General features: G+C 37.2%; 1 long non-coding RNA gene across 1 annotated transcript in view; it reads right to left on the reverse strand.

The window, feature by feature from the left end:
• Positions 1–2712: 2712 nt before the first annotated feature.
• LOC140343997 (uncharacterized) overlaps positions 2713–12052 on the reverse strand; it is a 37316-nt gene continuing 27976 nt past the window's right edge. The window contains exons 3-4 of the long non-coding RNA XR_011923440.1: positions 7825–8077; positions 2713–3628 (exon numbers count right to left, since the gene is read on the reverse strand). This is a non-coding gene — a long non-coding RNA (uncharacterized lncRNA). The remainder of the gene's footprint in view (positions 3629–7824; positions 8078–12052) is intronic.

The following is a 12052-nucleotide window of genomic DNA, read 5'->3' on the forward strand; positions in this document are numbered from 1 at the left end:
TTTGCTTCAAGTGAGTTTTGCATTCCCACTGTGCAAAACACATGTGAAGCAAGTCAAATGCAGGTGAGATGGAGGACAACTGCAGGTTGAATTCACCTGTCAGTCAATCTGGAATGACTCCAGAAGCCCTGATGTATAACTGGTGTCATCAAAAGAAGCCCATCAACTGATCATCAGACCTAAATTAATGATAACAGGTGTGTTAGTGTAACATTTATAGCTACTTTTACTGAGATTACAACCCAGACAATATGCTCATCATGGGCACTGAAAAAGTACTGAAACTCTTGACTATAGGGTTAAAATCTACATGCTCAACTAGAATTCATGTCACTTGCGGTTTAGTTATTTTACTCACCTTGTTTAACATGTCAAATGTGCAAATAAAATGTGTCATGTATTTATTACCTTTACAGTGCTGTGGAAAAAGAAGTTTAAACTGCACCTCTGATAGACAACTCAAAATAACCCTATTATATAAGCACGGACAGCATAAAAGATAGACTCTGGATATCTGTAAAAATTCACCTAACAGTGCATCCCCCCACACATGCACAACACACACTCCAATTGATTGTTATGTTAAGGGGATTGGAATAAGCGGTTATATGTTCTTTTGCACTCTGATGTTTGACTGGTCCCCAAATCCCCTTCTCCATGCATCTCCTCTGGTTGAGCCTTTCCAAAATCATTATAAAGAATGCGGGACTGGTGGTCTAGCATTGTACTTGAATGTTGAGATATTTGAGAAAGTTCTATATAGCAGTGAAGAGCTTTTTCCATTCCCCCTAGAGAAATCGAGTAATACAGGTAGTCTTCGAATTACAATGGAGATTGATTACGACGTCCCCATTGTAACTAGAAAATATCGTAAGTCGAAGACTGACCTAGCCTACCCACGAGTCTCATAGAATGTTGGTCAGTATGGAGTAGTACTGTATACTGTAATTTTGTCAATCACTGGTTAGAGTGATGTTTCCCACAAGGCAAGAGATGTGTACATCCCCACATTGTTCCTAACGTATCGTACCGCACAGAGTGTAACATTTTGCAGAAACTTCTGTATCAGTATTGTTATTGTAAGTTCGAAAAATAACTCGAAACATGGTAACTCAGGGAGCATCTGTAGTAGTATGTGTTGAGGGAATGAGCAATGCAAGGTGAATGTTTACAGACCTGCAGAGTTCAGTTTGTGAATGTAGATCAACACATTTTTAGTTTTGTATAATGTGGATATTGGATGCAACAGTAAGTTAGAGACATTTTACTAAACAGGGGAATTTCTATCATAGACAGCTTTCACTGAAACTAAATTTAAAATAAAAATTGCGAGTAGACAATAGGATTTTCTGCAATATAGCAATTTTACACAAATGTTCACAATCTTCTTTAAAATGTATACTGAGCTGTGCATGTAGCAATCTTTGCATACCTGGCTACTGTTAATCAATGAACTCCCGTACACAAAAGCTTTATCATTTCAGCCTGGCCAATCAAAATAGCTGAAAATCCCAAACCTTAAATAGCAGAGGTTGTATATGTCAGGATAGAAGTGTGCAGAGGTGGGTTAAATAATTGTGAATGGCATGTAAGTTTATTTTATTGCAGAGAATGCACAGCATGTTCCTAATTCCACCTCTCTGTGACAGCTCCAACATTTGAATGGTACATCTTTTTTTGTGTCTCAGTTATAACAGTCACCAGAACAAAAATAGTGGGAGAAACCAGGCCCAGGACATGCACACACATAAAATAAAAAATCTTACATTCATTTTCTTCTTTCCCTACTACCAAGGAAACTTAGTTAATTTGTTTTGCAGCTACAGATAAACAGTTAAAATCACATCCTATCCTGACATTGACACATCTCTGCCAGACAACATAGCTAGGTTATTAGACAACCAGACATTGAAGGAATAGCACCTGACACAGGAGCTCATCCCTCTGCTCTGCCCACCGGTCAAAAGGTCTATTGTTAGCCCTTGTGCATGCAGCATACGTCTTTGACTCAACAGGCCTGATTTATTAAAGCTTTCCAAGGCTGGAGAAGAACTACTTTCATCAGTGAAGCTGGGTGATCCAGCAAACCTGGAATGGATCTGGTCCAGGATTGAAAACATTTGCTAATGAATAATGACGAAACAAATGACTATCACCAAACTTCACTAATGAAAGTGAATCCTCTCCAGCCTTGGGAAACTTCTATAAATCAGGCCCAAAGTGTTGGCTCTTTTCTCTCTGTAGTTCTGCTGTACAGAAGATTACAAGAGGCTGAAGTGTAGCCAAGTACTTTAACTGGTTGCAATTAAAAATGCATAAACTGATTTTAAAAGAATACATAACTGCAGCAGTCTCTATTGTATTAACTTTAAGAAATACATGAACTATTAATATACGTTTTGTTAATGTACTTCCTACTCTTCCAACTTGCATGCTCACATGACAGTAGAATTACTTGTTGAGATACCAGTCATGCCATATTTTCCACATGCTAGAAAAGTTATTTAAAGACTGAACTTGTTATGATGTCCTTTGTTGACACTTTCCTTTTTCACTTAGTACCTTGTGTATTATGTAATAAATAAGGAAAAAGCTGAAACCACAAAAAGGAAATTGGACTAAAAACATGATGGTATATCAGAACTTGACTGCTAAATCACACCTCACTCCAACTATAACCCATTTTCCATAATATAACAGACCACATATGAGTTGATTTAATAGCCATAGCAGTTATTTATTAGAAAATACTCAATACATAAATAATATATAACAGTAGCTAAATAAATAGGTTACATGTAAAGCACAGAAAATAATAGCACTGTGTGTGACTGGTACTGGTACCAAAAAATAGAACACAGTATACATGGCCCAATATTTTTTCTGGAACCCCAAAGCACTTGTTTTCCCAATTACCTGACATGGTGTGCTGCATTGCTAAAAATAGTACCTGCACCTTTTATGTGTTCAAGTGTGTTGGACAGCCCATTCAAATGAGTGACATAATATATGGCAACACATGCCTAATATATGTAATGCACCAGAACATGATGGTGTAAATGGGTCCTTGACTAAGAAATTACTCCGCAGCAAACTGTAGATTCCATAAGCCTGATTTTATTAAAACTCTCCAAAATGGTAGAAGATGGACTATCACAGGAGAGCCTGTGTGATCCAGCAAACCTAGAATTGATTTCTAAAAAAATATTTGCTATTAGTTGGTAAATGTTTTTAATCCTGGACCAGATCCATTCCAGGTTTGCTGGATAACACAGGTTCCAGGTTCTCCCATGATAGTATATCCTCTCTGTTTTTGAGGAGCTTTAATAAATTAGGCCCAGTGTTTTGAAGGTGGTTGTGCTGTGCATGCACACCCATTACTGTTTAATCTTCAGTTGTGCTTCAGGACTGTGTACACTAAGGAACGATGAGTTTACAGAAAAGATTGCATATTTACAAAGAAGAGGTATGGACTTGCCATTGTGGGGAAAAATGATCTGCAAATATAAACAGAAAGTTTGTCTGCTGTCTCTGTACCAAGGAACTTTTGCATACAGCAAGCCTCCGTCAGGATCTTCCATTCATTTCACACACAAGCCAGCTGTGAATGTCCAAAAGGAAATCTGGCCTGTGAAACAAACATTTTACAAAATCAGCAGGTAGCTATGCCAATATATAATTTGCTGTCTTCCCAATTTATACCTTTTAAACTGTTGGCCAAAATACCCTTTCTAAATGACTTGCTACAGTTTCCAATGCACAATGTGAAACATTCATAGTGCGCAGTGAAATTAGATTAAGAATTTCAGCACCAGAACCTGCACAGCTGTGCAAGATTTAAACTATAGGATGGTAACACTATTTGTCGGGGTACACTCTTTGGCTCTTTCCTGTCAGTTCCTGTGTGATCACCAGGATAATAATGTGTAAGTAACATTAAAGCACCTTTTTATGAGGGCAAGTGTTAGAACCTTTGTTTGGGTTTTTTTTTTGTGTGTGTGCCCCTGCTTGGAAAACTTGCATTCATTTTCTGTGTGGTCACCAGGACAGCAAGAAAGGAACATCAATGAAAGATTTCAGTCACTACTCATTCTTTAAGATTAATTGTGCCAGGATTTCCAATTAAAGTAAAGCTGAGCACAGTTATTATAGCAACAATGATTATTGGCACAGAATGAGAGTTTTGTTCTATTTTCATGTTATATCTTATTTAATGTTTATTTGCAACACTTTTTGTGGCGGAATTTGTATCACTTGCTCATGTAAACCGTTCACTGCTTCTTCCTGATTGATAGCCTTGAGTGTGACCCAGATGCATACCCCTCCCTCTACTCATATTCTTTCCAACGGGATTATCCCGTATTTAAAGCAATCTCTTGGCTCTCATCCTTTACATGTCTCTACTGGAGATGTATAATCTGTTAAATCCTTTTAAACATACCTTGTTTGACAACCTTTTTTTTTATTCCTTTGGTATAAGAGCCAGCCCTAACGTTGCTTTCATTGCAGGTGCATATGATGTTGATTTGTGCTACCCATGCTTGCCAATCATGGCAATTAGGATGTCCCCTATAACATCTTTATTACTTAAAATGTTAGATCACTTTCCATTAACAGGAATGTAATTACACATTGTGGTAGTGAATGTGTTATAGGGTGACAATACTAAGCCTATATGCAAGGCATAAAAAGTCAGTTTTGTCGTCTCTAAACAGGATGGAACAGGTATAAATTATTTGTACGTGGGCCAGGTACTAAAGTTTTACTTTTTGCTCCTGCAGGCTGAATAGATTCCAGCTCTTCATCCCTTTTTCCTGGTTGAATAAAACCTCGGAAACTGAAAATTGTTTTATATATTTGGTAGATTGGAAAGTAGTTGGACAGTCCAACCAATATCTAACCACCCTATTACAAAATGATGCAGTGAACAGTCTACCTCTAAATGTTTAACCACAATCTCACAGTGTTCATCCAGATTTCAGACATTTTTCCAACTGGAACAAATACAAATTCCAAGGTAAATGTTGTGTACATCTTTGGTGAACACATTTACCAGACCCCATAGTATACTCTATTTTTCAGCTTTCAAAGGAGTAAAGAAGGACACCATGTTTAAACAAAAGACATGCTCTTGGCTTAACAATTGTTGTTATTTCATCAAGAAAAAAAAACACAAATTAGGCTACATTTAGCATACATTTCTTTTTTCCATGTTTGCAACCCCTGTGCATGAGTACTCGGCAACCAACTGAAGCAGGTTTTCAAAAGTTGGCAACAAGATTTTGCTCTAAGCATACATGTACAATTATGAAGTGGTCAGGGACAGGTTTTAGAGCAGTGATGGGCGGAGATTTATGAAGCAACCTACAATCCTATAATATATTTATCTCTTTAGTGCTTTCATCCTCACTTTTTAGCACTGTCATGCTATGCAACAACATTGATAAATACTCTCCATTCTTTTCTGCATTTATAGCTACTGTCAGTTACAAAAATATCATTTAAACACACATTTGTTTTAATAGGTTTTGCCCAAAGAAATTAAACCCTATAAGGGTTTTGAAAGTTAGAAATTTAAAACAAACATTTGACTAGCTTCTTTGGCATTACTTTTAAACCAGTGTTTGGAAAATTACACAATCATTTATATTGTGGACTTGCCAAAGTCAAGAGCAATAAAAGCACTTCAGGTAGGTAAACAATATATTTATTAAGAAATGTGTGCATCATTTTTAACATGGGCATTTGTAAAGAAAAGAGCAGCAGAGTGACTTGTCTCCAAAACAATGACAGCCAATCCAGAATAATGACAGTTGAAAGCTATGGCTTAATGTGAATGGTGGCTTTGTTTATCTTTGACCCTGCTTACTCAAGCTGTTTTTAAAGTAGTCATTACAGATAACAATACCCCATCACCTTATTTGCAATGTAATTAAGTTCATAGTATAACCAACCAAGCTTCTTTTCTAATCCTTGAATTACCAGATAGTGAAATTACCCCAGCCATATGTGTTTGCTTTTCTCTGTAACCTAGTTTAAGGCTGATATAAGCACCCAAGGTAAAGATTATTGTCAGTGCTATAATCCTATAATCTACTAGTAGTATATTGCTAAATCTAATGTAAAAATCTTTAGTAATGTCCACCCACAGAAGTATTGGAAACTTTACCAATGGGAGACATACAAAATCATCTGGTCCCTTCATAGTAAAGAAAGCTTTTTGTGAGTTAAAAAAAGTGCACTATGCAAAGTGTGCTAAGAATTGGTGGTCATGGTGAAATTAATGTGTTCCTAAATAGCATTGCATATTGTTATACACATCTTCCAACATTGGATTCTTTTGTGTTTGTTGAGAGCATTTGAGCCACAAAGGAAATTGTTGCTGCAAGACTTTCCCCTGCCAGAAGGTGTGATCACAACTATGAACAGGTAGTTGTTAGGTATATAATGCCTAACATGTGTCATTGACTGTGGTTACTGCCCTGGTTGATGTCTGAAGCTAGACAAATGTATATTCATATTCAACTTATTTTATAAGTAATGGTTTATTAGTAATAGCCCTGTCCATCAGTTCAGTACACTTTAACAATTACTGCAGCATATCCTGGATGGTGAATGTTAGTAGTTTTGCACATGCATGTAATAAAAGGCTGGTCAGTAAAGCCCTGCCATACTCAAATATCTGAGTATTTTTTAGGGATGCTGAAGATTATGACTGCATTGCCATCTATATAGTTACTACGAAAATGAAAATTTCAATGCACAAAAGAATACCATTTATGTCCAATCTCTGTATTTCAAACAACATAAGTCAGACTCTATGGATTCAGCTATTTACATGTGTTGTAAATTGTTAGTACTACTATTTTAGTTTGTAAAGCATATATTGCATTGTGTAGCTACACAACAAAGAACTTTCTAAATATATTTATTCCATTCATTCATATTTAAAACCATTTACATACCTGACCATATATCTTTCTGCTATTCAGAAAGGTTGTCCAAATTCATAAAGCAGATCATTTTACAATTTAGCACTTCTACTACTTCATCCAAACCTATTCTAACCTTTCCATCGAAAACACCAACATTCTAGTTTAGCAAAGCAGCTAAATGAAGGAAAATTCAGTAGCTTTACCTCTTTTTTTTTTTTTTTTTGCGTTTTAGCTTTTTGCATTTTAGCTAAGGCAAAAAATGACGTTTAAAGGTTTAAAATAAACTGTATCATTAAAATAACATGAAAACTCCAACACACTTTAACATGTAAAGAAAAAAGTTCAAATCAATAAAGGCATGTTCCTGTATCTGGTGAAATTACAAAAGAGGTGATTTAAAATAAATGCCAGTCATGAGTCAGCACACTTTTTTGCTTCATTTTTTTGTCAGGAGAAAAGTACATTTTTAGCTTATTGGGCAGTGCTTGGCAATTTTCCTGGTCAGGCAAATAATCCCCTCCATACATGTATACTTCCCCAAAGCCTACTTCACCCTTCCTCTCTCTTCATTCTCTACTTAACCCCTTCCTTGCCTGAATCCCTAGCCCTCGGTCATGCTGGGCAACTATAACTTTTTCCTAACCTTTTCCTAAAATTGATTCTCAAAGTGAACCTTACCATTGGGTCAACCTTGTGGAAGAAGAAGCTTTAGGCTATGTTCAGAATGTCAGTGAGGTTGCAGTGAACCGCTGCCTTGGGGAAGATACTACTTGTAGTAGCAATCTAATAGAGAACAAACTGGGGGTGGCAGTGAGCAGTTAAGTACCACCCTGATAATGCTTAAAGAGAAACTAAACTAAAAAGAGCCTAAAAAAAAAAATTCACTTACATTCAATCCTGCAGGACTGGCCGATGCATCTGGAGGTGTCTTGCATTGGGTCCCGCCATCTTCTCCTCTTCATCCTGGTTCTTCTTCCTACCTCACCTTACCCAGGCGTAAGATCGGATGACGTAGGATGGAAAAAAAACTTGCCGATCTCCCTGTAAATGCGTGCTACCCAAGAGCCTCCCAGGACCCATTCGATCTCGATCGCCTAGGTGCTGCTTTTTTTTTCATTTCTGAGTTTAGGCATGCTTTAATGCTGATTATAAAATAGAAAAAACATCATTTTGTACATATTACTATACCATAGAAAGATATAACAGAGTACAAATCAACATTGCATAATGATAAACAGTGAAAACATATCATTGAAATATATTCAACTACATGTCTTTCTATGCCTTAGACAACATTACATATACAGTTACTGATATGATGTAACTACAAATTCTTAGACCAAGGGCTCAGTCGACCATAACGAAGGGTTCATCTTTTGTAAACCTAGAATTGTCAGACATCCAGAAGCAGCTCAAGTTTATGCCTAATATTTTATTCCAAACCAAAATTTTTTTTTTAATTGGATTACAGTTGTCATAAAGTAAGCTGAACTCAGGTGATATCATCAGTCCGCTCAATAGACTGGATAAAACTAGTGACAAGGCTGCCTCTCCAAGTTCTTCCTTATTTCCTGTGATAGATGCTAAAACGATTGTACAATAAATACAGGTCATATGACTAAAGTACACAAATATGAGCTAGATCTAGGTAGTACATGGAATTTTGCAGTGTAACACGTTCTACTGGGTTTTCCTGTTTCTAGTTGCTGGTGGCTGCATCCAGGAAATTCAATATGCCCTGAAAATCACATACCTGTCATTCCCCCCTGCTTATCTCAGCAGGTTACATTTCCAGAGCAGTGATTAAACTGATTTCAATTTTTTTTATTGTTATACACAGTGGTTCAGTAGCATTACCAACAGTATGTTACACAGAGAATAATTCATAAGGATTTTCCCCTTATGAGTTAGAATCTGTAACTGTTCCATGCTCAAGCCACTGGAACACTTGTCAGCATGACAGTGTCTCATGACAATGTATAGATGGATGGATAGCTGCAAAATTCTAGTTAGGAAACAGATGACCTGATCTTTTATAAAATTTGTGTACTCTACACTATCCTCTCTTCCCTATTGGTTTACAAATATGATAGACATCCTCACTGTCCAATGTAGAGATGGATGGAATCCCAGCGTTTTCTATTCAAGTGAATGAATGAGGTCAGAACTTTTTACAAACATGTTGTTGCACACGATTTTGGTAGATGTTGGCACAGTTCCAAAAAGTGACATTTTGCTTTTGGCAACATGACCTGCTAAAATCAAGCATTCAGCTTTGCTTCCTATCATGAATGTTCTCTTACTGAGTGTTATGAAGAGTTTGCATTTTATGACCAATTCAAGGCAAGGGGTAATGGGAGTAGAAATCACAGGAAGTGCTGGAATGCCATGCTGCCAGCAGTTTTTGCGAGTGAAATGGCCACAGATTTACTTTAGAACAGTGTTTCTCAACCATGATTTCTAGGGTTCCACCAGAGTTGGCTAAGCATTCCTTGAGCAATCAGAAGTTTGTGACTCTCAGGTCAGTTTAACTAATACCCATTATCTTTTTTTGCTCTCAGTAAAGCTGCGTACACACTTCCAATTTTTGTCGTTGGAAAGGATCTTTCACGATCCTTTCCAACGACAAGGGAGTGCACGATGCATGAACGGTGCTGTACATACAGCACCGTTCATGCTCTATGGAGAGGGGAGGCTCTCCCCTTCCCTTTCATTAGGATCGGCTGTCGTCCATCGTCCGTGGATCCGGCAGGTCGGTCGTCCGGACGATGGACGACACCGACTGTACACACGGCAGATTTTCGCCCGATAATTGGCCGATGCCGATTATCGGGCGATAAAAATCTGACGTGTGTACGTAGCTTTAGGGTGATATTCCTCCGACTGGGCAACAATGTAGAAAGCATCCTTCCTACCGACCACCACACTAATGTGCTGTGAGCTGTGGATATAGTGATTATAGTAGGGGTTCCCTGACCTGAAAGGTATTTTATAGTGTTCTCCCATGTAAAAAGGCTGAGAAACACTGCCATGTAAATATATATATATATATTATTCTTATATATAAAGAGGAAGCTCATAATACACCCTTCATATTTCTCTGAGTAAATGGGTGAATAAATCTCATTTGCAACTGACATTTTCTTATGTAAGAGCAGCTTTGCAACTTTCAAACACGCCCCAGCTGATCCCCAGCTAAAACTCTCCAATCAACAATACTAATGCTCTCTGCTGATTGGAGAGCTCAGAATTGTGTCTAAGTGGGGGAGGGAACATTTATAAAACCGCTCAGACAGATAGAAGAAGTTTTCTCTGCAGCATGCTGATAGGGGACAGATTTTCCTCCCTGAATGTGGCTGATTTACAAAGCGAACAAATTATCATCAAGACTTGAACACCTTTGATATAGGCATTCGGCTAGCTTTGGCTAATTTAAAAGTAAAGTTAAATTGGGCTTGAGTAAGCTGAGTAAGATTATTAAAATAACAATAAACCAACCAATTAAAAATATGGTTGAAGTGTATCACTTACGTCTGGAAGTCAGCTTTTGAAATTAAATGTAATAAACCTATTACAATAAAATTTTTTAAAGAACTTGCCATGACAGAAATACGTTGGCTAGTTAACTTCTAAAACGCTAACCTTCTAAAATTGCTAGCTGAGGTACCTACCTAGGAGAAGAATGCAGTGAATCAGAAAGCAAAATCTGAGCTGCTGCTAGTTCAGGGTCAGCAAAGATAGAGAATATCCATGACAACCAGCTTTTCAGTGTCAGCAGGGTATCCTTTGCATTCTCAAGTTTTATCAAGTTATTAATATTATTAATATTAATAATAATAATAATAATAATAATAAACAGCATTTATATAATGCCAACAGCCAATAGCAAACAAGCAAGCATCTCATTGCTCTGATCAACACAACATTCTATTGCATGCTATAGGTTTACAGATCACTGTCCTGTTCAATAAATATCAAATTATTTCCTTCAGTAACATCATCCTGCTATAGCCTGCCCCCTTCTGGAGATTTTGCTAAATGCAGTTACAGCTGTGAAACCCCATCTACAATAAAACTAAGGCTGGCAGCACAATGCAATCAATGTGATTGATTTGTGGATCAGTTGAGAATGTTGGGCTGAGTAATGGTCTGAAAATAAGTGCATATGATCATTCCACGAGATAGAAAATGTAATCGCTCTAATATTATTATCCAATATTTATATAGCACCTACATACTATGCAGTGCTTTACAAAGTCTATAGTCAAAAGACAATTTTTAGACAATTTTTAAAGGAAAGCTAGTAACCTGAGATGTGGGGAAAAAACAGAGTACCCAGAGGATACCCGCAGAGACACAGGGAGAACATACAAACTCCTTGCAGGTTCTGGCCCGCATTTAAACCTGTGACCTAGTGCTGCAAAGCCAGAGTGCTAACGACTGAACCAACTGTGCTGCCTGAAGGTATGGCCTTTGTAGCAACTCATTCCTAAAAGAAAAGAAATAGAGGCTTTACTCCTGACCGACTGCATTCATCCACCACCAATTTCACAAAAATTTGTGGCAACATCTGTGATGACCATCATTCTAAGGAAAACATTCATTACATTATGGTCATCCTAACACAAATTTGAATTGTCTTTGTGCTTTTTTTTAACCTTTTTCAGGTTTTATTTGACTAAAGAAGAAAAAGAAGTATTGAGAATGTTGAGATGTTTAAATTATTTTTAATCCAGTCAGCCCTATTGTAACCATCATCTAAGAATCTCATTAGTTTGTCCTTACTGTATCCCACCATCTCTTTCTCCAGGTCTATTTGCTGTACTTCAAAAGTCTGATTTGTGGGCCTATTTAAACAACTGCAACTAAAGTCCTACTGTATTCCATGACAGTTACAACACTTGACACATCCACATGTACCTAAATCTAAACATGTAGACATAATAAGTGTGCTGCCTTCATTGCATCTTAGCATAGACAATAGTATTGATGTACATTAGCTTTTCTACTGCCCTCTAGTGGTTGTTTTTTTTGTAAGCAGTCTTTGCATAATATATTCTAGCCAGCAACAGGAAATTATCTAGATTTACAGGATGGTGTAAGGCCCGCCTAGTCTC

This window comes from Pyxicephalus adspersus, chromosome Z (assembly GCF_032062135.1).
Source record: "Pyxicephalus adspersus chromosome Z, UCB_Pads_2.0, whole genome shotgun sequence".
Classification (NCBI taxonomy): domain Eukaryota; kingdom Metazoa; phylum Chordata; class Amphibia; order Anura; family Pyxicephalidae; genus Pyxicephalus; species Pyxicephalus adspersus.